General features: G+C 45.3%; 1 protein-coding gene and 1 long non-coding RNA gene across 6 annotated transcripts in view; one reads left to right on the plus strand and one right to left on the minus strand.

The window, feature by feature from the left end:
- RSRC1 (arginine and serine rich coiled-coil 1) overlaps window positions 1–27321 on the plus strand; it is a 367002-nt gene that overhangs the window by 324629 nt on the left and 15052 nt on the right. The gene's annotated exons all lie outside the window — the stretch shown is intronic.
- The window catches only part of LOC112545857 (uncharacterized), a 51517-nt gene continuing 44701 nt past the window's right edge, over window positions 20506–27321 (minus strand). For 4 of the 5 annotated variants that reach the window (XR_012906265.1, XR_012906268.1, XR_012906267.1 and 1 more), the window contains 3 exons: window positions 26987–27161; window positions 25713–25846; window positions 20506–20645 (listed from right to left, as the gene is read on the minus strand). This is a non-coding gene — a long non-coding RNA (uncharacterized LOC112545857). The remainder of the gene's footprint in view (window positions 20646–25712; window positions 25847–26986; window positions 27162–27321) is intronic. The other variant, XR_012906266.1, reaches the window with a different exon arrangement.

Genomic DNA, 27321 nt, shown 5'->3' on the forward strand with positions numbered 1-27321 from the left:
TAATTTTGCCTTCCAAATGTCAGATCCTTGTTTGAAACAAAAAATCATAATATACCCAAAAAGGTGGAGGTGAATAGTGCCCAGTCGTGAAGCCTAAAATGTTTTAATGATGTCTGAAAAATTTAAGAAAAGGAAAACATTTACACCAGAGGAAAAAAGATAAGAAATCTATTGCAGTGGGCAGGGAGATGCAACAGTAAACAGAAAATATATTTCATCCTGAAAGAAATCAAATAAATGTGAACAAGCACATAAGACCAACAAACTGATTATACAGACTTCCTGAAAATGCTTTAAGCCCTGGAGAAGGAAACGGCAGTTTGAGAGTAGTCTGGTCTTCACAACTGATGATGTAACACTGATAAACCAAACCTATAACCCTGTATCTTTGAGTGATGGTCCTTATGTGTATATGAGCGCCATGTGTCAGTGACCAGAATTTCTTCAAAGCAGCATCCATTGACTGGCACAGGCACAATAACTCCCTTCTTGACCGAGGTTATGAGGCAATGGAGGTTGATGCTTCTCCAATTCCTTCTTACTATTGCTCAGGCCTGAGTCAGAATTAGGGCCCACGTTGTTACTGCAGAACTTGTAAAATGTAATTGTCAATCATTTATATCTTAACTTAGCAATTCTAGTTGGTATATAGCTTACGGGTTAGCATTGCTCTCTTCTCTTCCCCTCCCCCCCTTTCCCCAGTCTCAAGAAAATCCTCCCCAGTCCCAGAATTATGTCCAGGGACCTGGGATTCAAGAACTGTCTCCTGTGCTTGCTCCTTCTCCTGTGACAAGCATCACTGATGTCTGTGCTGTCTGGGTAAGGTGCATATTTCTGCAAAGTGTAGTATCTGTAAATCCTTCCCACCCATAACTAAAGAAGCCCAAGAGGTCCTACTGAAAAATCTTCTTGTTGGAAGTGCCTTTGAGGAGTCAGCCTTATAGATCAGTCTCACCCAAGCAGCAGGGCCATTCCAAGCATGAGCCTTGGAGTTGAGCCCTTAACATTGATGGCTAAGGATTCATGACAAAGGACTCTCCAGGAGATTGAGACACTTGCATGGGCATAAAGACAGATCCCCACAGTGGACTGTCCAGAAGAAAGAGGACTATATCAAAAGACACTAATGGATTGGTAAAGCACGTCTGCAGGGTCCACATCCACACTTAGTCTGTGACAGTATATTGCAGGGTAGCTTCACATCCCAGCTTGCCATGAACAAAAAGTTCGTGTAGACAAGCCCTAAAGTAAAAAGTTTCCACTAACTGCCCAGTTTGCGATGAGCAGTGTATGATTTTCCAGAATGTTTAGCACTTCACACATTTATAGCACAGCTTCCATTGATTTGAGTGGCAGCTGTGAGTACTCAGCCCTTCTGCAAATAAGATCCAAAGTTGGATACCTAGAAACTAAAACACACAAATCAAAGGTCATATGGACAACCACACTTCTGTATTTCCTAACTTTAGAGTTCTTGGCTTTGTAACATCAATAATGTTGTTTGAACGTGGGTTTTTAATGTACAAATTCCTAAAAAATCTAGGTTTTAGATATTTAAAAAAAAAAACAGAAACTATACCATGTAGCTTCATACTGATAGCACATGGTTCATCACCAGGGCTGGACCATTTAGATCTCCTGCACAGATCTCTGACACTTTCATTAATCCTTCCACAGACATCAATGTACAGTTAAAAGCAGCTATGAGACAGCATTGGTTTCCAGTCCTCATAAACTTCCTTCCTCAAAGGGTGTGTCTAGACTGGCAAGATTTTGCGCAAAAGCAATTGCTTTTGCGCAAAAACTTGCCAGCTGTCTACACTGGCCGCTTGAATTTGCACAAGAACACTGACTTTGTAATGTACAAAATCAGTGCTTCTTGTGCAAATACTTTCACACTCGCGTTCGGGGAAAAGCCCTCTTGCGCAAGAATACTTGCACAAGAGGGCCAGTGTAGACAGGGAAGAACTGTTTTGCGCAAAAAAGCCCCGATGGCTAAAATGGCGATCGGGGCTTTCTTGCACAAAATCACGTCTACACTGGCCATGGATGCTTTTGCGCAAAAGCATCCGTGCCAATCTAGATGCGATTTTGCGGAAATACTTTTAACGGAAAAACTTTTCCGTTAAAAGTATTTCCACAAAATCATGCCAGTCTAGATGCAGCAAAACTTTTTGGTGAGAGATGGGTAGCATTTTGTGCAAGTACAAGAAAGCTGTTGTAACCAAAAGTTCACCCAGCCATCTTGCACTCATTTAAGTCCTGTTGTCCATTCTGGAGAAGCTCCCCTGGCACCCAGTTTCAACAGGGAAAACAGCATGAATGATCCTGTTGTTGAAGCACCTAGTTTCTTGCTCTGCTAAAGACAGTATACTGCCATCTGTGTTAGGGCAGTACATGAAAGATGTATGCACCTGCTCTACCAATGGAAAACCAAGTATTTGCCACAGTGCATATGTGGAGACCTCCAAGCCATTGAACACTTTGTGAACAAATGCTCCCATCTTTCATTCCAGGCAAAAATACATTCTGCATCTCCTCAAACCTTCAAATGGATTCCAGAGCTTTTTATTAACTAGTAAATGTTATTTCCATACAAAAGTAGTAGTAGTAGACTGGTATTTCATCCCAGGCCAAATTTCTCCTCCAGCTAGTCTCAGTTTCAACTCATGATCCTCAGTCTCTTTGCTCAGCTGGTCCCAGTTCTCCCTCCTATACCACAGCTCCTTGTTAAATCAGTCTTTCCTCTCTCACTCCTGCATCTTCGTTCTCTCCACACACACACTGGTTCCTACTCCCAGTTCCCACCCCCACCACTTCTCCAGCTCCCCATCCAGTCTGCCCCCCTATGGCCCCTAGTCCTTTGTCCCTATGCCAGTTCCCTCATCAGTGCCTAGTCCCTTTCTCCTTTCCCAACCAACCCCAGCAGTCCGTCCCCCCCCTTAACTCCCAATCACAGTTTGCTTGTGCTTTCCTGTCCAGTCAGTTTTACCAGACTCCTTGTCCCATTCTACTCCTTTTTTCCCCCCATCACCCAAAATTGGCTTCCCCCTCCTCCCCCGCCCTCCCCCCCGGTGCTTCTGTTGCATTTGACTCAAATTGCTTTCTCGTCTATGCTACCTGGGCATTATCACAGGATTATTGAGTGCTCCCTCCTCTCTTAGAGTATGTTTAGACAGTGGCACTATTTCAGGATACATCTGGTATCCTGAAAGAGCATTCTCCATGTCTTAGCAACAAGCCCGTTATTTCAAAATACATTTGAAATAATGGGCTGCTGATTCTGACGTCCTGGTAACCTTGTTCCATGAGGATTAAGGGACTTGTGGCATAGCGATCTATTTCAAAATTTGGCACTGTATAGACAGCACAAAATTTTGAAATAGACTATCTCAAATTGTGTACCTTATTTCAAGCTTTGTGGGGCTGTATAGATGTACCCTAAGGGTGTGTCTAGACTACATGCCTCCGTTGATGGAGGCATGTAGATTAGACAGATAGGCAAAGGGAAATGAAGCCGCGATTTAAATAATCGCAGCTTCGTTTAAATTTACATGGCTGCCGCGCTGAACCGACGAACAGCTGATCAGCTGTTTGTCGGCTCCGCGCGCTAGTCTGGACGCGCTGCGCCAACCTGAAAGCCTTTTATTGACATCCCCCTTATGCCTCGTAAGATGAGGTTTACAGGGGATGTCGATAAAAGGCTTTCATTTCGACAGGGGAGCATCCAGACTAGCGCCCGGAGCCAACAAACAGTTGATCAGCTGTTTGTCGGTTCAGCGCGGCAGCCATGTAAATTTAAATGCAGCCGCGATTATTTTAAACACGGCTTCATTTCCCTTTTTTGAATACACAAATCTACGTGCCTCCGTCGACGAAGGCATGTAGTTTAGACGTACCCTAAGTGTCAGTGCCCAATCCTATCCTGGCCAGGAGCAGTTACAGGGAAGGCCTGGTTTTGCCCTTTACCCCAGGTCTGGAGCATGCTCAGTTGTTCTGAGGGACAATACAGGCCATACTTAAAAGCGAGTGAAGCAAAGTATCCCAAACAAGATCAGATAAAGTATTTTTATTGCATCACAGTGACACTTTCCTCTATCCCACTAAAGGTACTGAGTTACCCTTCTGCATTAGAGGGAAAACTTTGCTGGTGATGTGTCTTCTCTCTGCCAGACTTCTCTGTCTGCTTCACTAGCAAACATTCAGGCTCAACAATCTTGTTTTGGAATTACATCCAATTAGTGAATCACAGTTCTCAAGTTCTCTAGTGTCCAGTCCCTCTCACTAGACAGTTACAAATTGAAATTCATTGCCCACGAAAGCTCATGATACCATCTACATGTTTTGTTAGTCTTTAAATTGCTACCAGACTATTCGTCGTTTAAGTTTTTCCTGTTACAGTCTAACTCGGCTACCTCTCTGAAACTTTAGTACACACACTAATTAAGCTTGCTGAGGACTCATTTTGTATTTCAATATAACAGTGAGATGGTTTACAGTAAAACCAAAAATAAGTTTATTAATAAAAAACAGACATGCATGTGATTTTAAGGAGAGAGAACAGAAATAGAAAATGATTACAAACAATACAAAATAAAACACATTTTTCAAGTATTTGAGACTTAACTTTAGCATGCTACAATCTGTGCCAAAACAACTTTATCACTTGCATCAAGCCATCAGCATCTGCAGCCTTTCTAGCAAGATCCAGTGCTCATCATATATATAGTAGCCCAGTGTCTCTGAGTCTGTAATGCTGAAATGGTGGCCCGTGCTGCATGGGGAGTGCGGGGCCCAAACGGTCGCTTGTGCCGCTTGCTCCCCCACGCGGCGGCCCGGCTGAACGGCGCAGAAGTCAGCCGAGCGCCACAGCGGGAGGCGAAGGCGAGCGGGGTGGTGACATGCGGTGTGACAGCAGCTCCAGGCCTTGGCCCCTGGCCATGAACGTCACTACCCTGCCCCCCTTTGCCTCCCGCCGTGGCGCTTGGCTGACTTCTGCGCCACTCAGCCAGGCTGCCGCGTGGGAGCAAGTGGCGCAAGTGACCGTTTGGGCTCAGCACCCCCTATGCAACACGGGGAGTGCGTAGCCCAAACGGCCATTTGGGCTCCGCGGTCCCTCGAGTGAGAGGCTGGAGGGGGAGAAGAAGTGAAAGAGAGAGAGGCAGGAGGCAGAGGAGAGCTGAGAGAGGGGGAGGCAGGAAGAGGAGGAGAGAGACGGAGTGAGAGACCGGAGGCTCGGGAGAGGAGAGACATGGAGGAGAGACGTGAAAATCTCGTCTTATGATGGGCTAACTGGCTAGTAGAATTAGAGAATTCATAACGACCCTCTGTCCCCTGTGTGATGGAGTTCTCTGCTCTTTTTTATTGTCCAGTAACCCTTTGAAAGGTATTCTTTAGAAAGGAAACTAAAAGTTCCTCTCCTCTGCTGGAGTATAAATGCCATGTTGTCATCCTCATCCTCTGGTTTGTTTGGTTGGTTTTTTTTTGTTGTTGTTGTTTTTAAATATGGCCTGATTACCTTAGGTGATTACCTCTGGCCTCACTTTGCTCAGTTTATAATTGTAGACACTATTCCTTTGTCAATGACAAACTTGTTTATACACCAGGGCTGTGTCTACACTGGGCCATTTTTCCGGAATAAGCTGCGAGCTGTCTACACTGTCCGCTTGAATTTCCGGAAGAGCAATGACACTCTACTGTACAAAATCAGCCACTATTCCGGAAAAGCTACGCTGCTCCCACTCAGGCATAAGGCCTTATTCCGGAAAAGCTTTTCCGGAAAAGGGCCAGTGTAGACAGCTTTTCCGGAAAAGCAGAAGAAACGGAAAAAAGCGGTTTGGATGCCGGGAGACCCCGTAGGAGCCCCGGACTTCCTGGTAACCCAAGCTCTTAAAGAGCTCGGAGGCTGCTGGGCACCCATGGCAGGAGCCTGCCGGAGAGCGTGCTGCTTCAGCTCTGCCACGTGCCGCTGTGCTGCCCAACAGCCACATCTCAGCCCAGCATGGCAGCTCCGGGTGGTGAGCCACCTGCACCCGCAGGGGAGGAAGCCCCCAGGGGCCGTAAACGCTGGGCCCCATCCTGGACCCCCAGGGAGCTGGAGATCCTCCTGGACCTGTGGCAGGAGGAGGAGGGTCTCCACGACCTGCAGTCCCGCCACCGGAATGCGGACCTTTACAGGTGGCTGGCACAGAACCTGGCGCAGCAGGGACACCCCGGCCGCAACTGCGAGCAGGTGCGCTCGAAGGTCAAAGAAGTGCGGCTGGGGTATGTGCGGGCCACTGAGGGTAGGGGGGCAGGACCCGATGCCTGCCCCTATTATGACCGGCTGAATTCCTTTCTGGGCCAGCCAGCCCCTCAAGCCTCAGCTGTCCCTGTGGACACCTGCCAGCGCCCCTCCATCAACCGTCCCACCAAGCCAGGGGAGGGAGAGGACAGCGCCAGCGCGTCCGGCAGTGAGGAGGACAGCATTGCCACCGCCCAGCAGGCCCCCTCCAGCAGCTCCTCCGAGGCCGAGGCCGGGGAGGAACCCACTGGTGAGTGTGTGCAGTTTGCACTCCCAAAGGGCAAGGGGTGGGGGGGGTATCCAGGTGCCCGGAGGGAGGAGGGGGAGAGCATGTCACTCAGGCCACGTGAGCTGCACGCTGCATAGCATGAGGCAGCAAGCAGCACGTGCAACCACGTGCAGCCTGGTGACCAAGCGGCACGTGGCCGTGGCAGGCAGCTGCAGGGCACGCCTGGGACCGTGCTGCTCACACACATTCGGTGGGACCAGGGGAAAGGGTAGATGCCGGCTGGAACCGGCCAGGGCCCCAGGGACTCAGCTCAGAGCCTGCAGCTCCGCCAAGGGTGCAGCACGGAGAACGGCACACTGTCCCATGCCTCGCTGTGAGGCACAGCCAGCTGCTATTGGGTACACCGCAGCGTCACGGTCCTGTGACCGTGGACCCCACCGAGCCCCTCGCCTGCTCCCGCTGCCTTGGCTGCCTCCCCGAGGGAAGTCCCCACTGTGGCCACACATGTCCCTGGGTTACCGGGCTTGTGGGAGGGAGAAGGGCCCCTGAGTTTTGCTGCAAGGATGGAACATCCCCCCACCCAGTCACTCTTCTGGTTCCGTCCAGGAAATATCCCACGCGAGGGGATCTGAGAGCCCAGACCCGCCTCTGCCAGATGTGCTCCCAGGCACTGCGTGGGATGCATCTCGCTCCCTGTCAAACACCAGTGATTAGCCCAAAGCTTTTCACAGTCTCCACCGGCAGGGAGTTCCACAGGTGAATGCAGCACAAGCACCCTCCCACCCTCCACGGGGCCAGGATACAGACCGGTGCTTACAATACTGGAGGGAGGACCCTACTCCAGGGGCGGTCCTCCTTGCAAACATACAACACGGGGGCAGGAGGGGAACCGAGTGGGCCCAAGCCACACAACTGTGGGGTCACCTGGGCTCAAGGGTGGAGGGCATGCGGTGTGGGGACAGTGGACGGCCTGCCTGACTGACCCATCCTTTCTTCTCTTCCCTGCAGCGGGACCAAGCACAAGACCCTCGACTCCAGCAGCAGCGGCACCCCCAGCTGGCCAACCCCGGAGGCGGAGGCACAGGCTCTGACAGAGGGACAAGCTGCTTCGCCGGCACGTTAACGCCGTGGAGGCAATCCAGGCCTCCATCGCTGAGCGGGTGCAGGGGGACCTGCAGTGGCGGCAGGAGGGCTGGGCTGCCTTCCTCGACGAGTGCCGAGGGATGCGCGCCACTATGGACACGCTGATGGCACATGTGCATGCCATTCATTATGGCATGGGCGGAGCCCAGGCCCCCGCCATCCCTCCCGTAGCACAGCCCATGCCCCCTCCTATCCCAGCTCCTGCCCCTGCCCCTGCCCCTGCTCCTGCTCCTGCCCCTGCCCACCTCCCCGGCCACCTCCGCGTGCAGCCTGTCCTGACGTGGTCTGCCCAGCGTGGGCAGGCCAGCCTCCGGAGGAGCACTCGCAGGGGCCGCCCATCCCAGTAACTGCCTGCCCTCCCTGTCACAGTTGAAGGTCTCCCCCCCCCCCCCCGTCCCAGTTGAAGGTCTCCGTCCCCCCCCCCCCCCCCCCATAAATAAACAGTTCTCTATTTTGCTATTCATTCCTGTGTTGGTTATTGTGTAACTCTAGTTCGTGTAAGAAATGATGTGAGATGCCAAGTAGCCACTTAACTTTAACATGGTTGCAAACTGTGGACAACAAAATCTGTACTATATCACTGGGGGGGACCCTTCTTAAGTGGTCAGTGGTGCATAAATAAATACTGAGACTTTTCAGTAAAATGTAAACCACAAACTATATTTACATAGCTAACAAACTAGCAAGAACTGTTACAAGATGCACACTACAGATAATTAAACATAGTCTAGGTGCAGGGAGGACAATTGGGTAGTGTTGCTGGCCATCTCAATCCTTTGGTCCTTCCGGGCCTCAGGAGAGGAACAGCCAGGAGATCCCTCGACGGAAGATGACTGGAATCAGGTACGCTGACTTCAGCCTTCCACATGAACCCCGCATCTTCGTGGCTGTTCTTCGGGACAGGCGATGGTGGCCTAAACCCTAGCCTAAGCTAAAAAGAAAAACCCTAACTAAGCCCGACGCACCCGACGAACAGTCACGATGACGGCCGATGTGCTTTGACCCGACGCTTTACAATTGGGGGGGAGGTAAGGGGAGGGGGTGAGGAAGGGTAGGGGACGAGCGGGTGTAGTCTTGGGAGACCCAGGCAACCCTACTACGGGGCTTGGGCAAACATGTCCACCAGGGCCTCTCTGATGCGCACCGCATCCTGGCACGCCTGGCGGACGGCAGCTGTGTCGGGCTGTTCCAAGGTCTGTGCCTCGGCTGCCATCCATGAAGGGAGGAAGGCCTCCCCACTGCGCTCTACAATGTTGTGGAGCACGCGGCCAGTACCTCCGTTGCATTCTGCTCACCCATCTCGAGATGGGTGAGCAAGCAATGGAAGCGGGCTTTTCAACGTCCAAAGGCCAGCTCCACTGGGTTTCGGGCCCGGTTGAGGCGGTCGTTGAACCGGGCCCGGTTCTGGTCCGGCTGCCCTGTGTAGGGCCGCGTTAGCCAGGGCATCGGGGTAGGCCACGTCCCCGATGACGCAGATGGGCATAGGCACATCCCCGACAGTCAAGTCCCGCCGGGGGAAGTAGGTGCCCGCCTCCAACCTGCGAAACAGTCCAGAGTTCCGGAGGATGTGGGCGTCGTGTGCCCAGCCGGACCAGCCCCCGTAAATGTTCACGAAGCGGCCCCGGTGGTCCACGAGGGCCTGCAGAACAATGGAGCAGTATCCCTTGCGGTTCATGAAATGGCCCACTCGATGCTCCGGGGCCCGGATGGGGATGTGGGTGGCGTCCAGGGCTCCCCCGCCGTTGGGGAACCCAAGGGCAGCGAAGCCGGCCATGGTATCATCCACGTCACGCAGGCAGATGATTTGCGGGAGCAGGACGTCATTGATGGCGTGGACGACCTGCAGAAGGGTGCAGAGAAACACAAGGGAACACATCATATACGGCAGGGGTGAGTGTGCGCTCCTTTGGGCCCCCCCCCTTGATTCTCTCTCTCTCTCTCTCTCTCTCTCTCTCACACACCCACCCACCCACCAGGGCCCCCCTCGCTGCACGCCCCCCCCCACCGGGCCTGTGCAAGGGAAGGACGGCCCAAACCCCTGGGCGACCCAGCCGAGAGTCTTGGCTGTCCCTGGGCCTGGAGTGCAGCACCCTCCCCCCATCCTACTCCCCCTGGGACTTACCTCCATGACAATCACTCCGACGGTTGATCTTCCCACCCCGAACCGCTGGGCCACCGAGCGGTAGCTGTCCGGTGTGGCCAGCTTCCAGAGCGCGATGGCTACCCTCTTCTTCACGGGGACGGGTGCCTGCAGCCGGGTGGTGGCTCTCTGGAGCATGGGGGTGAGCCAGGTGCACAGCTGCAGGAAGGTCTGCTGTCTCATCCGGAAATTCTGGATCCACTGGTGGTCGTCCCATAGTCCGAGGACCACCCGGTCCCACTAGTCGGTGCTGCTGTCCAAACTCCAGATGGGCCTGTCTACGGTCGGGTGCTGATGCCACATGGTTGCCACGGCCTCCCTGGTGAGGGAGTCCAAGGCGATCTCTGCCTCCTGGTCCATGAACAGCAGGGCACCAGCCTGCAGTATGAGCCGCAGGCACCTATACAGCCCCAACAGGGGCCCGACCAGGCACATGGTCACTCACGGCTCCATAGCAGACAGAGCAGGGCAGACAAAACAAAACTCACGGAAAAGCAGTTGGGGGCCAAAGGGTGGTGTCCCCAAAACTCAGAGGGCAACCACTGACCCTGCGAAGGGTGCCAGTCCCTGGCAGAGGCCCCAAAGCACGGGAGCAGGAGACCAATGGCTGTCCGGCAAGACCCCTTTAAGCACGTCTGAACGGCGCTCTGGCCCCGCCCCCGGAAAGGTCTGGTGGCCTTTGCCCTCTTCAAAATGGCTCCGGGCTTCTGCTTTTCCGGAAAAGCGCGCCACCAATGTAGACGCGCTTTTCCGGAAAAGCGCATCGTTATGACGATAACTCCGGGGCCAATGTAGACGCTCCTTTTCCGGAATAACGGAAAACGGAAAACTGTTCCGTTTTAAGCATTTCCGGAAAAAGGTGCCAGTGTAGACACAGCCTTAGATTATTTGGTCCGAACATATTTCAGCAACATATTTCCAGCACATATACATAATTCTTTGCACGTTAACCATAAATGCATCATACAATACACCAATATTCCAATGTTTTATCAATTTTTATATTCCACTGAGTAATTGTACTGGCAACAGGGTCAGTATTGACAACAGGGTCAATTGGCATAAAGGGGCTCTTAGAGTCATAATCATGCTGTGGTATGATCTGCATATGCCACATGTCCACAAAAATATTTTAGGAATGTTGTAGATACACAAATTCCAAACAATGTTTTTATCATCTTAGGCCAATATAATTTTTTAGAGAAAATCCTCATTGAGGAGAGGAAGCTGATGCTTGTATAAGAGGTTTTTTGGGGGGAGTGGAGACTAAAGTTCATTTGAAATCCCTGTGTAATTTGGAATGTTAGATCCTGCATGAATGTGATTAATGGGCCGCAGATGAGTGAGCGAGCAAAATAACTTTATTTTTCAGATGATTCTGAAGCTTTTGTGGCTGTCACCTCCACAGACACGTTTGTGTGTATGTGGGAGAGAGAGAGAGAATATATACAAAGAATACCCCAAAAAGGGGCTAAGGTTATTAGGTGTTTTGTTGCCTAAGTTCTTTTTGGCAGCCATGTTATGCCAGGGTTGATGCTGTTTAATTCTTTGTTGCAGCTTTTGTTGCAGAAGTCTTTTGAGATAGTGACTTGCTTTCAAGACACTAGCTTTTTCTAAAATTAAATTCAGGAACAGGATTAGGGCTACATGTTGTGATGTGGAGCTGGGCTTTAGTATTTTCATATACTGTCTTGTCTGCTATAGTTAAGGTTGAAGTGAGCTTTCTGTTTAGAGCAGCTGGAAGAATCAAACTCTGCATGGTTACTTGAATTGCCTTGAACTATTTTAGAAGTCTGAGACATGTGTTCAGTTGTGTGGAGTCTTTTGCTGATATCACAGTGGATGAGCCAACATTATATATATTCTTGCCACATGCCAAAATGAGTAGGTACTCAAGAGGCCAAAATGAATCTGTTGTGGGTGTCTGCCCTAATTGCAAATGTCCTTGTTTGCATGACCAATGTTAAGCTATACATATGAATAAACATGTGTGTTTATTTTATTGGTGCTAGACCAGATCGTCAGCTGGAGTAAACTGTAACGGCTCCTTACAATAACTGAGAATCTGGCTTGATATATTTAAAATAGTGGAAAAAGTCTACCTTTTATTGTTGTACATTCAGTTTTCCTCCAGTCACCTACATTTTTTTCAGTGCTTTGAGGATAACCCCGGGTGCTTCCAGCTCCCACATGCTTGTCTTGATGCATCCTTTAGGCTCCAGTGCATGGACTTAAAAAAAGCATGACAGCTACTACTCGCTGACATTAAACATCATAATGGTTCCACGTGTCAATGTGTAGTACTATGGAGTTGTTAATATGCGCATATTAAACCTAGTATCTTATAAAGATTCTTTTGATGTTACTACACATTATACACACTATATAGTAAAAAAAAAAAATTATCTGCATGAGCAGGCGCTGATTTTAAAATGTGAACATGACTTTTTTAAAGTGCAAATGAAAAAGCAAGAGTCTAAAGTAAAGGAATGAGAGCCTTCACAGTTTCAGCCAATGTAGCTTATTTTTAACATGCATTTTCCAAATTCTTCACTATAATTGCTTCTCTGCTTTTCACCACTATGTATTTTACTTCTTTTTCTATGTATATATTATATACATACAATATACTTTGCTTTGTTCTGATCTCAACAGCTTTTATTGGGTTCTATTACCTTCATATGTTTATATCCCTGTTTTATGCTGGGTGTGATTATATGTGTGTGTGTGTGAGAGAGAGAGTCTCTCTCTCTCTCTCTCTCTCTCTCTCTCTCTCTCACACACACACACACACACACACACACACACACACACACACACACACACACACACACACTATAAGCTCACAAATATGTTCATACTGTGTAAAGGTTATTGGGGATACAGAGATATAGAAGATAGAAGAACCCAGTAATTGCCTTTAAGATCAGAGCACAAAGCATTACCTTGGATTTTACAAGGCCAGGCAGCAACAAAAGAGCAGTAATTTATGAGCTCAGCGTAAAAGAATAGCATAATTGCATTAAAAATTAATGCTAATGAACACTAAAATGGGGAAGGTGGTTATGATGAAAGTTTGTATTCATCTTCCCTGGTTTGAATGATGGCTAGTGGCTTGATTAATGGCTTAATTTCTATCAATTAGCGGGGAAAAATCTCCTACGAGACAAGGGTAAATTGAGCATTGAATTACATATCTTGCTTTTGTGTGCTGAGAAAAAAGAGCTGTGTATCTCTGATATTAGCCACAGTGACAAATGTGGTGTGCCCTGCAATGTCTGCATTAGCTCTCCTGACAGGCTGGTTGAGTGTGGTTATGGGGTGTTTGGAGATGGCTGGCAGACAGCATTCACTGGCTAGCTCCTTAGAAACATACAACTCTTCCATCTATAGAATTTTAATTAGAGTCAATGAGAATTCCAAAATTAACATGGACAGCAAACAGCAACAGCAGAGTCTGTATTCTGTCCTTTTAATCTGGAGTAACTAAAACTGGTTTTATATTCTGCCTATTTAAAATAAGGCAAACCTCCAACAACTTTAATCACATTAGCATTGATTCTTAGCATTTTATTAGCTGTTTTTTACTTTTTCATTGCAATTGTGTATCTTATTTTTTTAAAATCTTTAGTTTCTATAGAACTGTGCATATATACATGCAGTAAGATATATGTAATATCAACAATAAAGTTTATTTAAACATAAATATAGTTTTAAACACAGCTTGAAGAGCAGTCCAAAGTTTCTTGAGTTACATGTCTCTCAACTTTAAAACTTTGAGATTCCTGCAATATGTGCTAGTCTCTTGCCTTTTGTTCTTGTTTTTGGTACATTGATCCTCCATAAAGAGAGACAAGTATCTAGTCTTGTTTAAAAGCAAAATGAAAACTAAATTATAGTGATGCTGCTTGAGTCGTAGTTAAAGTTGAAAGATACAACTTGGCAATAAAACTTGGTACAGTCTGAAAATAGAATACAGAGCTTAAGGCAAGGTCACTCATTTTGGAGGGAAGTTTTATATATCTGCCAACTTGGAGGGGGAAATTGGCTGCCTTTTAAAGCTGTAAAATCGCAAAAAGAAATTGAAAATGATGAGAGAGATGATTTTTGTGAAAATGGTGCTTTATTTAGACCAAAGATATCAGGACATCTGATAAATGCCTCAGAATTTTTTCAGCACATTAAACTTGTCCATACAGTTACTGTAGCTAATGAAATGTCATAAGAAGAAAACTAAGTACTTAAAAACTTCATTCTGAATTCTGCCCTGACTTAAACTCTCACGTGATTACATATGCATCAGTGAGTTGTTTAGGGTGTAAATTAGAGATACGCGTAGTTGACTAGTCAGCTACTCACATTCCCCCCTTGCTGCCTCTGTATGTGGCAAGAGCCAGTGATGGGGGGAGCCAGCTTAAAAGTTGGTTCCCTTCAGCACTGTCTCGGCAGTGCTGCCTGCTCTGCCCCACTGCTGCCTCTATCGGAAGCATCAGCGGGAGGCAAGGGCTGCTGCCATGAATCAGAACCTGTGCGTGGCGGGTCCCAACTCCCCCTGATATTCTCTTTCCTCCCGTGGACAGGGGCTGCTGTCGACTGGGCAGGCAGCCCAGTTCAGTCTTGACTCATGCTGAGTCCAGGACCAAACTGCGCTGTGGCTCTGCAATTTAAAACACAGTAGTAGCCAGGCAGCCTGCCCACTGGCTCCTACTGCCTTTTAAATTGCAAAGCCACAGCGGGGTTTGGTCCTGGACCCTGTGCGAGCCGGGACTGAGCCAGCTACCTATCAACTAATTGAGCTGTCGATAAAAATTGTATCGACGACTTGATTAGTTAAATACTCGCTTCTTAACATTTCTAGTATAAATCAGCACAGAATGTTGCCCTTGGTAAACACAGAAAAATATTCAGATCAACACATCTCAGATGTTTACAATGCACAGTTATGACACCAGAATAAATACACTAACATAAACGGTACATCTATCTGATCTACCACATTTTTAAATTATGATTTAGCACTTTTTATGACAAAAATTAAACTGGGGGAAAGCCTGCCTTGTAATTAACTTGTGTTTGGTCAGATTTTCTTTGTAGAATCAGTTGTTCTTTGTAGAATCACTCCAGTTCCTAGTAGCAAGGGCTCATACCACAGAAACCATCACCAACGTTGGCTTCTTTGCAGCAGTTGCAGAAAAGAGTCTCAGAATTTAATTGGAGGAGAGTGAGCTATTCTTTTTCTTTAAAGGTGATCCTTCCAGAGCCAGCAGTGAAATATACTGGTGGAGCAATGAGGAGAAGCTAGAGTTCATTGCTAGTGCCATACTTTTCCTGCGCTCAGAAGATGACCAGTTTTTCCCTCTTTAGCAAGTACTTCTATAAGAGAAACCTCTTAAAGAGAAGAAAATAGAGGCAATCTTGGCATGTACCACTTCTAGGATCGGTCAATAGGGCTCTGACTGTTTTGGTGCTATAAGCCTTAGGTTCAATCTCAGCTAATGACTGTGATATCTATATTCAGCTACAGGTTTTTACAAAGTGGAAATTCAGTTGTCACTTAAAAACTGCACCTTCAGTGCTTAGAATACTTACTAGATACTTCCTAATAAACTGGCTTTGTGTATGATCATGTCTCCCTCTAATGACTGGTCCCAGTCTGGATAAATCTCATTCCTCACTGGCAGTGAACAGAAACAGCACGAACCAAACAGTACTGCAGCACAAAAGGAAAATTCTATTGCTTACAACAGAGGTGGGGAACTAAGGCTCCCTGGCTTACCTGGATCCATCCCTCAAAGCTTGGAACTCCCTCCCAGCATTGGGGAGCCTGTGCTGCTGCTCCAGCCCCCACTATTGTCGCCCTGGAGAAACAAAAACTACTAGCCTGGGCTCCTCTAGGCTCTGATTTTTGAGAGGAATGTGGGGAGCCTTTCTCCTTCTCGGCTGGGGACCACGTCAGTGCTTGTTTGGGTTTGTTTGGGGTTTTTTGTTTGTTTGTTCGTTTGTTTTTGCTTCTCACTTGTGTGTGGCCCTCGACTGATTTTTCTGTGGGTCAGCAATCCCTAATCCAAAAAAGGTTCCTCGCCCCTGGCTTACAAGGTGAACTTCACCCATAAGCAATGATATAACAACTTACATTTATTCAGATTCTTAATGTTCACATTTGTATTATTAGAAAATTGCAAATAGTGAATTTCTTATTTACTAGAAGATTAATATTTACTTGTGCTTGCCACCACCATATCAGTGATTTGGCTCCTCATTATAACTTTCCAGCAAATATGTACCATTATATATTATTTTTATTCAATTTAAATTATTTAATAGATTGTAATATGTTTAACTAGATTGTAAATTTCATTTTTATTTTTTAATTGGTTTATTTTTTAAATTAACCTATATTTTATTTCATTTTTAAAAATGTATTTAAATATAAAAAGTTCTGATTTATATTTTAATAATTAGGTGGCTTTAATTTTTTAATCATCTATTTTATCCACCATGCTCAGAAGATGATAGTGGACATTAAAAGGTGTTGGCTTGGTGGAAGGGACATGGCATCTATGTTTGAACTGACAAGTGACCCCAGTGCATTGTGCATTTGAGCCACACTAAAATCGATGAGAGTATTTTCAATTGACTTCAGTGGGCTTTCAATCAGGTGTCTGCTGCTAAAGGGTTGTATCTGCTCCTCCAACCCATAATCTTGAAAGCCAGCTGCAGTGAATGGGGGTGAACTGCATATTTGTCCAATTCACTGGCCTCAAATGTAAATGGTGGATTTCACTTCTTAACCCATTCACGTTCTTTCGATATAAAGACTACTGTATTGGATGTTGTGGATGGAATGCATTTCATGCTGGTGCTGAAATGCCCCAGGATTAACCCTCAGTGCTGACTCTTATTGGGGGGGTTGTTAAACATGCAAAAAATCTCTGTTTGATCTATCCCAGCCAACCCAGTCAAGACAAAAAGCTCTCAAGGGATCACCTTCAGATCTAAAGCGGGAAAGGATTCTTTTCATTATTCTGTAGCCACCACTCCCACTTACTCAGAAATTATGTTTGAAATAACTTTTTGGCCACATATATAGAAAGTATTGAACAACTGCCAAACTTCCACCTTGAGTACAGGGAATAGAACTCAGGACCTTCTTTCCTAAATTTTCAATTATTCTTAAATTTCTTCCTTTTTGTTGGTTTATCTCATAATGTATTTTCACAGTAAAGTCCAAAGTTATTTAAAGATAGCAAAGATGCATTAGGTCAGCCAGTCTTACTGCCAGTGCAGGCTTTTTCCTTATTGTACTAGTGCTTTTATGTAGTCTAGTTTAAAATGTTTTTATTTGCCCATGGCAAATGACTAAACTGAATTACTTTAATTCATGCAGTTGTATCTTTCTTGAATAATTGAGATAAAACTTTCAATTTCTTAGCATACACTGGTTTGTGCCACAAGCTTACTGTCTTCACTGTGTACCTTTTTTGTCATTTGAAGAAGTTTTGAATGGATTCAGTATGCATATATGATATCTGAAAGGCCTGTAAATTTGAAAATTACTTTTGTATCTACAATTTGTGTTTTCTATGGATTTTACAAGTAACAAAAGTAAGTTTTACTGTAACTAAAAGCAGGAGAAAATATTTTTCTCTATTTTGTCAGTTTGTTTATTTAGTTCATTTGGCAGAACTTTGTTGATAAACTTCACAGTTTCTCCTTTGCTGAAAAAGCAGAGCAGAAAATTTTTTTAAATGTTCCAAAAATATTTCACACTATATTAATGTGTACTCTATTAAAACAGATTATTTTAATTCATCTATTAAAAGCTGTGTGAGTTTAAATATGCAACAGATGGTTAAACACGAAGATTCATAAACAAACTTCACTGGAATACCCTGAAATTGTGTTATTCTTCAGTCATAGGCACCGAAACAACAGTCTGTAGATCAGCATAGGACCATATTAATGATCAGTTAATTTTTACATCTATTTTTAGTGAATGATCTGGTAAATATCACAACATTAGGATTCTACTTGAGAGAGAGAGATCACATGATTAAAAATAAAAGATTTCAATAACTTTAAAATAATTAATATCAGATTTTTACATGGTTCAAAACACAATAATTTTGAAGCTTTTGGTTTTATTACCTTTAAAATTTCAGGCAGAATTAAGGAGCTACTTTGTCTTTAAAAACAAAGATAAAATCCATACAGGTATATACTGAGCGCTCAGATTGCAAGCAAATTGTGTTTTTTCCTTTTATTCTCTAGCACTTGTAGTTATTTTTAATGTATTTCTTTACGCTGTTTTAAATGCAACTTTAATCAGGCATACTTTGGCAATTACTTTTCTAAAAAGAACTATTTTTAATACAGAATTAGTATGAAAATAACGCAATTCTTATATAATGCATGTATCTCTGGCAATATGTTGAGAATAAAATATCATTTGAATCATCTTCACTAGAAAATATTCACAGTAAAATCGTAAGTGACGTTAGATAAATAAGGCAGTGACTTTATATTACCATAAAATTAGGTTAACGGACTACTAGCCTAATTAAACTAATATAAAGTATTTTAAAACAATGTATTTTACATATTTATTAAAGATGAGGTTATTTCTTTTGGTGCTTTGCTTCTGCCTGTATGAAGTCTTTATGCTTGTGGTCTGATTTATCTTGTAGGATAATGCCACCTGCTGTTTTTAGTAGATCATTACTACAATATTTGTGTTGTGTGTTTTTAAGGATGCAATCTGTGGTTTGAGCAGACATGCTGAAAACAGAAGCTCATCATATGAAAAACTTCCCAATCATATGCAGTTTTATTAAATATTATTCTGCATATCTCTCTCCCTTTTAGTAATAAACTAAAAGGACAAAATCTTGTAAAAATTAGTTTAAATGTTGTTCTGATAGAATAGCTTTTTTATAAAAAGCTGCATGAACAGTCATTAACACAGTCTTTAGTTTTCTGTTTTCAGCATAACCAGAATAAAAGGACTTGCTGTGCAGTGAGTTAGCATTGATTTTTTTTCTGTATCCACTTAGCTTTCTTACTGGATTATTTTTTATTTTATTATGAAATATATATCCTTTCTACTGAAATCTGACAAACAACATATATATGGAAGTCATTTTATCTACTGATAATGTGCTTGTCAAAAATATCATACGCTAATGGGTTATAGTTTCCTCTGGTCCATTTTCTGCAAGTTAATGTCACGGATGATATTCCAGAAACATTCAGTGATTTTATTTCTCTTAGTAACTTGTCATTATTATAGATTTGTATCTGATTCATGTAAAATAGTAGAAAAGGCTAGCTAGTAGTGGTGGATTTTGTGTATTAAAAAAAATGAGCAATTGAACCTTAAAAATGTATGTCTTTCTTCCTTCCACCTGACATGTATCTAATCTGTTTTTCTAGGTTTTGATACTATGTCCATCACTATGATATCTGAGCTTATGTAGCCCAGCAGGATCAACTGTACCCAAAGGAGAATGATTTGTTATATCAAGGGGGCCATTAGTATGTGCTTGTTAATTCTCTCATACTGGTTCTCTTCCTGGGGAATTCAGTTCTAGCGGTAGTTGTTGCACGGTGTTGGGCTCTGTGGTGTTAATCCAACAGCCTTTAAGCATCTGCTTAATTTTAAGCAGGTGATTTGTCCCATTAAAGTCAGTAGGACTAATCTCCTGCTTAACCATTAATATGTACTTTGCTTAAGTGCTTTGCTAGATTAGAGGGCTTTGCAGAACTGAGACGTTTATGAATGATCACGACCACTTCAAAGTCCTTCTTGGGGCTTTTGTAGATGGACTATATCAGTGCATCTCTCAGATGTTCTGGTCAAGCCAACCACCATTTGTAGACTTATACTGAAAAGTAGCATGCTTCCTTGTAGAAATAGTGGTTATAGGTATTTTGCATTACTGTGATCTATCTCTGGGCAGACTTTCTTCTACTAAAAGCTTTCATCCTGGTTCTGCCAGCAGTGAATCAAGCCCTTTCAATTGATTTTGACTTTGTGTTTGTCACCAGTGATATGGCGTCTATTAATTATTCCCAGTGTTCATTTCAGTTGAGCTCCAAACTAAAGTGAAAATACAGCATTCACATTCATTAAAATTAAAATGGAAGATGGTGATTCTCAACCAGGAGTCAAGCTGCAAGCAGGTTTTAAGGGGTCCACAAACTGGACCAGCATTAGACTCACTGAGACTCAGGGCTGAAAGCCAAAGCCTAACTTCATGGTGCTGATGCTTGGGGCACCAAGTTTTTATGGCATTTGGGGGAGGGACTCAGGAAAAGAAAGGTTGAGAACCCCTGATATAAGGGAAAGAGTATGGTCTAGTCTTTCTAAGATGATAGTGCCTTATTCTATATTTTTCAATTATAAAAAAAACCATAAAAATCTTGTACATATGTTCAATCAGATTATTAAAAAGGGCAGATAGGAGAGCAATACTTGAGACATTTACAGAATTGCTTTTTGAATACAGTGTTTTATGCACTGATTTCAATAATCAATGTATGGCTTTATGAATATTTGGCATGAGCAAATATATTGTTCACCTCTCCCTTCCCTTGTCTTTTCATTCATCTTATCCATTCCTAAATAAAATCTACTAAAAAAAAAAAGCTTTGAAAAGAAAATCCATAGAACTAATACAACATTTTCAAGCATCTAATTTTTCACTCTGTACATTACATCCCCTTTTTCTGTACCTTTTGCTGTCTTGTCATTTTCTTGAAAGTTTTTATCGGAGGAACTGTCTCCTGCTGTGTGTTTGTAGAGTTCCTAGCACAATGTGGCCCCATCCTTGGCTGGTCCCTTAGCACGACTATAATAATAATAATCAGAACTATATGAGATGGGAGAAGATCAGTTACAGTATTAACAGAAAATACAGATAATCACGTGGTTGGGGCAAAATTGTACTATCACTGCAGTTGCACATGGACTCCGCAGGGGAAAATTAAGTAATATGTGAGATTAACTCTGAGTGTAGCAGAAGCAGAAAATGCTATTTTCAGACGTTAATTTAACTGAAAAGCCCAAGCTACCCATTATTTTAGACAGGACATTTTTGTTGCACAAGCTGTCAAAGAAAAGAACTTACCTGTAACTGTTGTTCTTCGAGATGTGTTGCTCATGTCCATTCAAATAAGGTGTGTGCACCGCGTGCACCACGTCTCCGGAGCATTTTTCTCTAGCAGTACCCATAGTGCCGGCAGGGCACCCCCTTGAGTGGCACCGCTATGGCGGAGCATAAGTACCCCTGCCGGCGCTCCCCCACCTCAGTTCCTTCTTGCCGGACACTCCGACGAAGGAGAGGTAGGGGGGCAATCGAATGGACATGAGCAACACATCTCTAAGAACAACAGTTACAGGTAAGTAACCATTCTTTTCTTCTTCAAGTGGTTGCTCATGTCCATTCAAATCAGGTGACTTCCAAGCTAACCCTACTTCATGGAGGACGGGGTCGGAGCACCCAGAAAGAGAAGTCCACGAAAGTTGAACAACCCAAACATATTTATTCAAGTAACAGAACACAGAGAACTGTTAAAAAAAAAAAAAAAAAAGTGCAATGTGGTATAGAGAAAAAAACAAACATATTTATGACACGGAGCTGAGGACCACAGAGCCCAACCCTGCGTCCTCCCTGGCCTGCTGTGTCAGCGCATAGTGCGCCGTAAAGGTATGCACTGACGACCACATGGCCGCCCTGTAGATTTCAGTAATTGGAACCTGTGCCCCAAAAGCTACAGAGGAGCCTGTGCTCTGATGGAATGTGCTGTAACCCGGGGGGACCTTCCCGGCCAGGACGTAACACTTCCTGATACACCCCGCGACCCAATTGGACAACCTCTGGGTTGAGATAGGGAGCCCTTTCATTCTGTCCGTGAAAGCAACAAACAGTTGTGTGGACTTACGAAAGGGTTTCGTTCTATCAACATAGAAGGCTAACGCCCACCTAGCATCTAGGGAGTGTAGCACTTGCTCCCTAGGAGAGGCATGGGGCTTTGGAAAGAAAACCGGGAGGTAAATTTCTTGTGACAGATGGAACGGTGACACCACCTTGGGGAGAAAAGCCGGGTGAGGACAGAGCCTTGCATTATTCTCCGAGAACAGTAGGTAGGGCAGGTTTACAGTTAGCGCCCTCAGCTCAGAGACCTTGCGAGCCAACGTAATGGCAACAATGAATGCAACCTTCATAGAGAGGTGCTTCAAAGAGCACATGGCCAGCGGCTCAAAGGGGGGTGATACAAGTCTAGACAACACGAGGTTAAGGTCCAAAGCAGGAGAGGGGGTCTAACTGAGGGGTACAACTTATCCAAACCCTAAGGAACCTTTTGACCACAGGGTCAGAGAATAGAGAGATTCCTGCTGATCCAACATGGAAGGCGGAGAGTGATGTCACATGGACTTTGATAGAAGAGGTAGAGAGCCCACCAGACCGGAGTTCGAAAAGGTAGTCCAGAATGCACAGGATGAGTGCACCCCCTCTCTGGACGCCCAAGACGAGAACTGCCGCCACTTGGCTTCATAGGACCGCCTGGTGGATGGCTTCCTGCTACCTAGGAGCACCATCTGCCCCTCCTGGGAACATTCCCTTTCTGGTTGCGTCAGCCAAGGATAAACCAGGCCATCAGGTGGAGAGAGCTGAGATTCGGGTGAACCACGAGCCCCCCATCCCAAGGCTGGGTCAGGAGATCCCAAACCAGCAGGAGCGTTATAGGCTCCTCGCTGAACATATCCACCAGGATAGGGAACCAGAACTACCTGGGCCACCGAGGGGCTATCAGGATGACTGTGGACCTGAAGGTCTTGACTCTGGTCAGAACCCTGGGAATTAGGGGAAACGGTGGGAATGCGTAGAGGGTTCCTGCCGGCCATGGCATGGTCATGGCATCTCCCCTGGAGTGGTCCCCCAGCCCCAACAGGGAGCAGTAACTCTGGCACTTGGTGTTGTGTGCCGAGGCAAACAGGTCTACTAGGGGACAACCCCACCTGTGGAAGACCTGATGAAGGGCCAAATCCTTGAGGGACCATTCATGGGCTCCGAAGGACCGGCTCAGAGCATCGGCCAGCAAGTTTGTGCACCCAGGCAGGTACTCTGCCTGCAAAAATATATCGTACGCTACGCACAGGTCCCACAGCCACAAAGCCTCGCAACAAAGGGGAGGCAACCGGCTCCCCCCTGCCTGTTGATGTAGAACACAGCTGCCGTTTTGTCCAGGCGCACCAGGACGGAGCGGCGCGACAGCTTTGTCAGGAAGTCTGAGCTCCCAGACATTTATATGTAGGGCCTGCTCTGCAGGGGACCACAAGCTTTGGGTCCTGTGACGCCCCAGGTGCGCTCCCCAACCCAGATCCGAAGTGTCTATAGTCAGTGTCACCAAGGGGGGGAAGTACGGTAAACAGAACCCCACGGCACACCACAGCCTCCTGAGTCCACTACTGTAAAGAGGCAATTACCACTGGAGGCACTGTCAGTACCATGTCCCAGAGACCCCTGGACTGGTTGAACGCCTTCGCTAACCAGGCCTGCAGCGATCTGAGCCTCATTCGAGCATGGCGTACCACATAAGTGCATGCCGCCATGTGTCCCAGCAGTCTCGAGCAGACTCGGACGGTCATAATGGGGAACCGGGTTAATTCGGAGACCAGCTCCACTATGGCCAGAAATCTGTTCCTGGGGAGGAATGCTCTCGCCACCCTGGCATCCAAGAGACCCCCCACGAATTCTAGGCGCTGAGAGGGAGTCAACGATGATTTTACCATTAACTACTCTAAGAGAGAGACATGCTCCAACAACCGTCACAAGCGGTAAGAAGGTATTTAGGTGGGGGAGCGCCAGTAGGGGTTATGCTCCATAATAGTGGCACCACTCCAGAGGGCATCCTGCCAGCGCTACAGGTACCACTAGGGAAAACACTCCGGAGACGGGATGCACGCGGTGTGCACAACTGATTCGAATGGACATGAGCAACCACTCGAAGAAGAAAATAAGATTGTTGTAAATTAAGTGTGGTACATCTCTACAAAGAATATATCAGGGTATTTGACAGCTACACAAATTTCTTTGCCCAATCATCTTTAAAATATTGTTTGAAGTTAGTTTTCATCAAATGCTTGCACAGGTGGATGGGAGTTTATATTTTGTTTTCTCTATGCAAAATACAATGCAGTCTTGTATAGCATAGGTGACTTATCTGGATTTTGATTTTTACGTGCGCAACAGGAAGTATTTGGCACATCATTGTCCATATTTTGTCATTTGTTTCAGTCCTGTTGCTCTCCTAAAATTTTTCAGATTTCAAACATATCTTAGGTTCTTATTTGAGTAATATCGTATGGGTGCTCCCCTGTTGATGTGCTGCTGATCATAGAACTTTGGTAGCAGTATCCATTAGGTCCACATGTGCCATATTTCCTCATGCGGCATCACAAGGCTAATCAGCGTGTACAGGGTAGCCATACTCCATTCCTTCTTACCTACCCAGACTAGAGACAATGCTCTTTGCCGTCCATTAGGACTGTTACTTTTCATTTGCGTTTCAATAGCTTATTAGCCTCCTAGTTTGTAATTGTAGTTCTAATTGTCATTTTTCTCTTATCTTATTCCCTCCCCTTTAAAAAAAAAGACTTTAGTTTCTTTCACACTTTTTTCCTCATAGGAGTATACCCAGCTCACCAGGCTTCAAGAAGTGCCTTTCTTGCAAAGAGGCAATCCTTGTTACAGATTAGCACCGCTAGTGCAATATCTACCTCACAAAAGGCCAGACCACACTTGTTGGTCATTTCTCAGAAATTCAGGACCTGGTCTCATAAAAATAGAGAGCTACGACAGAAGATTATCTTTTGGAGGCAGCTCTCCAATCCTTTTTGGACCCACACCACAAGTTACTGGGAGACTTGAGTCTTCCCCACAGCCCTCAACATCTAAAGGCTGTTAGATGTGAAACAAACTGCTGACCTCTCTCACAAATGATCAAAAACCAGTGTGTGCCAATGAGTGCCAGGATAGCTTCATATTCTCTCCAGGATGCTTGGTATCCTTAGTACTACTGGTACTGATACCTGAGTCACCACTCATTGCTCATAGACGTTCTCAGGGCAGTTAATATTGACAAGCCCACCAACCTGATAGGTACAGGCACTGAGGGACAAGGACAGACGTAAGCACTCCTCTAAGAAGGCATTACCAGTGCACAATACTACATCTGTACTGACACTAATACTTACTAACCAGCAGCAGTATCAAGTCAGTTGGCATTGCCAGAATGCTGAAACTCTAGGAATCTATGTGTATCAGACATACTGAAGTCTCCTCTTTCTGGTTCCAAGACCTTCACACCAAGTCTTCAGCCTGCATGGGTGTTTTCTCCCACTATTCTGTCATGCTCTCCTGCTCTCTTTTGAAGACTGAGAACATGGTATCATCATACTCCTCACAGGTGCCTTACAATGCCCAGTATCCAGGCCCCACCACCACCATCTTGGTATAGCCACCTTTAGGCATCACCCACAGCCTCTATGCCACCACCGTCCCTATGGCCATCATGGGACTCTTGGGCTACCTATCAACATCATGCCCTACCTAAGAACCCTCAAGGCACAACCCTTTGACCACAGCTTCCAGAGCTTTGGAACCTCTTGAAGAAATTGTGGAGTAAAATTGGGCTGCAGTTGAGGAAGTGACCCCAAGAACCATATCCTCTTCCTCCCTGAATAAGCCTGTTGTGCCATCTCTGCCATTCCTGGCTGATGACTTTTGCTTTTTCCAGGACTTGGCAAAGAGAGTGGTGGACATGACATAAGTGGGACCAAGACCCACTAGTAAGTACATCACAGTCTATTCAGGGGATAGGAGATGCCAGTTACAGACTTGTTTGCCACTTACCTGTTCAAGAAATGTGCGTGCTACTGCTCCAGAGTGGGAATAGGACAACACTCCCTGGAAGTGCACTACTCCTCTGAGACAGGGACTTTTTTTTTTATACTTTTCCTCCTTTTCCACTGCTGTTGAATGTCCTGCTGAAAATAAAAAGAGATGTCATTCTGATTGCCTCTGCTCAGCCATGACAGACCTTATACCCTTATCTGTCACATTTTCTGCAGCCAGGTTCCTCATTCCAATCTGAGCCCTTGGCTAAATATTTTTAACCTGAGCTTATTTCTCCAGAAGCCACTGTTATTGCTTTCATTCTAGATTGTATTCATTCCTTGAAAACAGCAGGTTTGTCTGTCAGTTCCTTTTGGGTCATCTTGGCAGCAATCAGTGCATTCCATCTGCCTTCACAGGACTACTTAATCTTAGCAAGTCCTCTGATGGGAAAATTCTGTAAATCCCTAATAAGAACTTTTCCGCCTAAAATGAAAGCCTACTCCTCCTTGACAATTGAACTTTGTTCTACCAGTACTCACTAAGCCTCCCTTGGAAACATTAGCTTCTTGTTCCACGGCGTTCCCTATCAATGAAGGTCACATTCCTGGTAGTTATCACCTCAGTCCGGAGTAATAATGAGCCTGGGGCATTGATGGTGGATCCTCCTTAGATTATTCATAAAGACTAGGTTTAATTACATTTATATCCTAAACTAACCCCCAAAATAGTCCGAATTTCACCTGAACCAATCTATCTACTTATGTGTATTCCTCACAAAACCTTATGAATCTTCAGAAAAAAGGAGACTCCATTTCCTAGACATTTAGCAAGACTTAGCCTTTTACCTGCAGAGAACAAACACAATAAGGAAATCCCTTAGACTATTTGTCACTGTAGTGGAAAGGATCAGGAGTCAAGCTTGTCCTCTCAAAGAATCTCATAATGGATCTCGGCTTTATTTCACTCTGCTATAGCTATCTAATCTTCCACCTCATCTTTTGGTAAGAGTTCATTCCTCAAGAGCACAAGCAACATCTGTAGCATCATTTCAAGAAGTTCCTCTTGACATCTGCAAGGCAGCTTTGTAGAGCTCAGTCCGTAAGTTTGGTAGGCACTGATGCCTTGGTACATGACTCTTCTGCTGATGAATCTTTTGGAACAATAGTGCTTTCGTTTGGCTCTGCCATTTATGACTTCACTGCCTCCCCTTATTTGAGTACTCCATGTCAGTCACCAACAGGGGACTTACATATATGAACAGTGCTTGAAGGAGAGAGAAAATTATTTACCTTATTGTAACTGGAGGTCTGTTGTCTTCTTTATATTCTACTATTTATCCTCCGTCACACATGCTTTAGATCCTCTCTGATTTGCAGTGGAGAAGGAACTGTAGAGGAGGTTTGTCTGTTCACCTCCTCGCCTTAATCTCCTCAGACAAAGACATGAGGTGAACAAAAGGGGCATCTGCAGAATAAGGGATACAGCTTTCATAATTCTTCAGCTCTAGGTGCATGAAATAGATGTGTATCCATAGTGGGATACAGATAGAGACCACTCATGTCAAAGAAGGTTCAGCTACTATAAGGTAAATAACTTTCTCAACTGACATTTGTAACAAATCTAT

The sequence above is a fragment of the Pelodiscus sinensis genome, chromosome 10, assembly GCF_049634645.1.
Source record: "Pelodiscus sinensis isolate JC-2024 chromosome 10, ASM4963464v1, whole genome shotgun sequence".
In the NCBI taxonomy this organism is placed as follows: Eukaryota; Metazoa; Chordata; order Testudines; family Trionychidae; genus Pelodiscus; species Pelodiscus sinensis.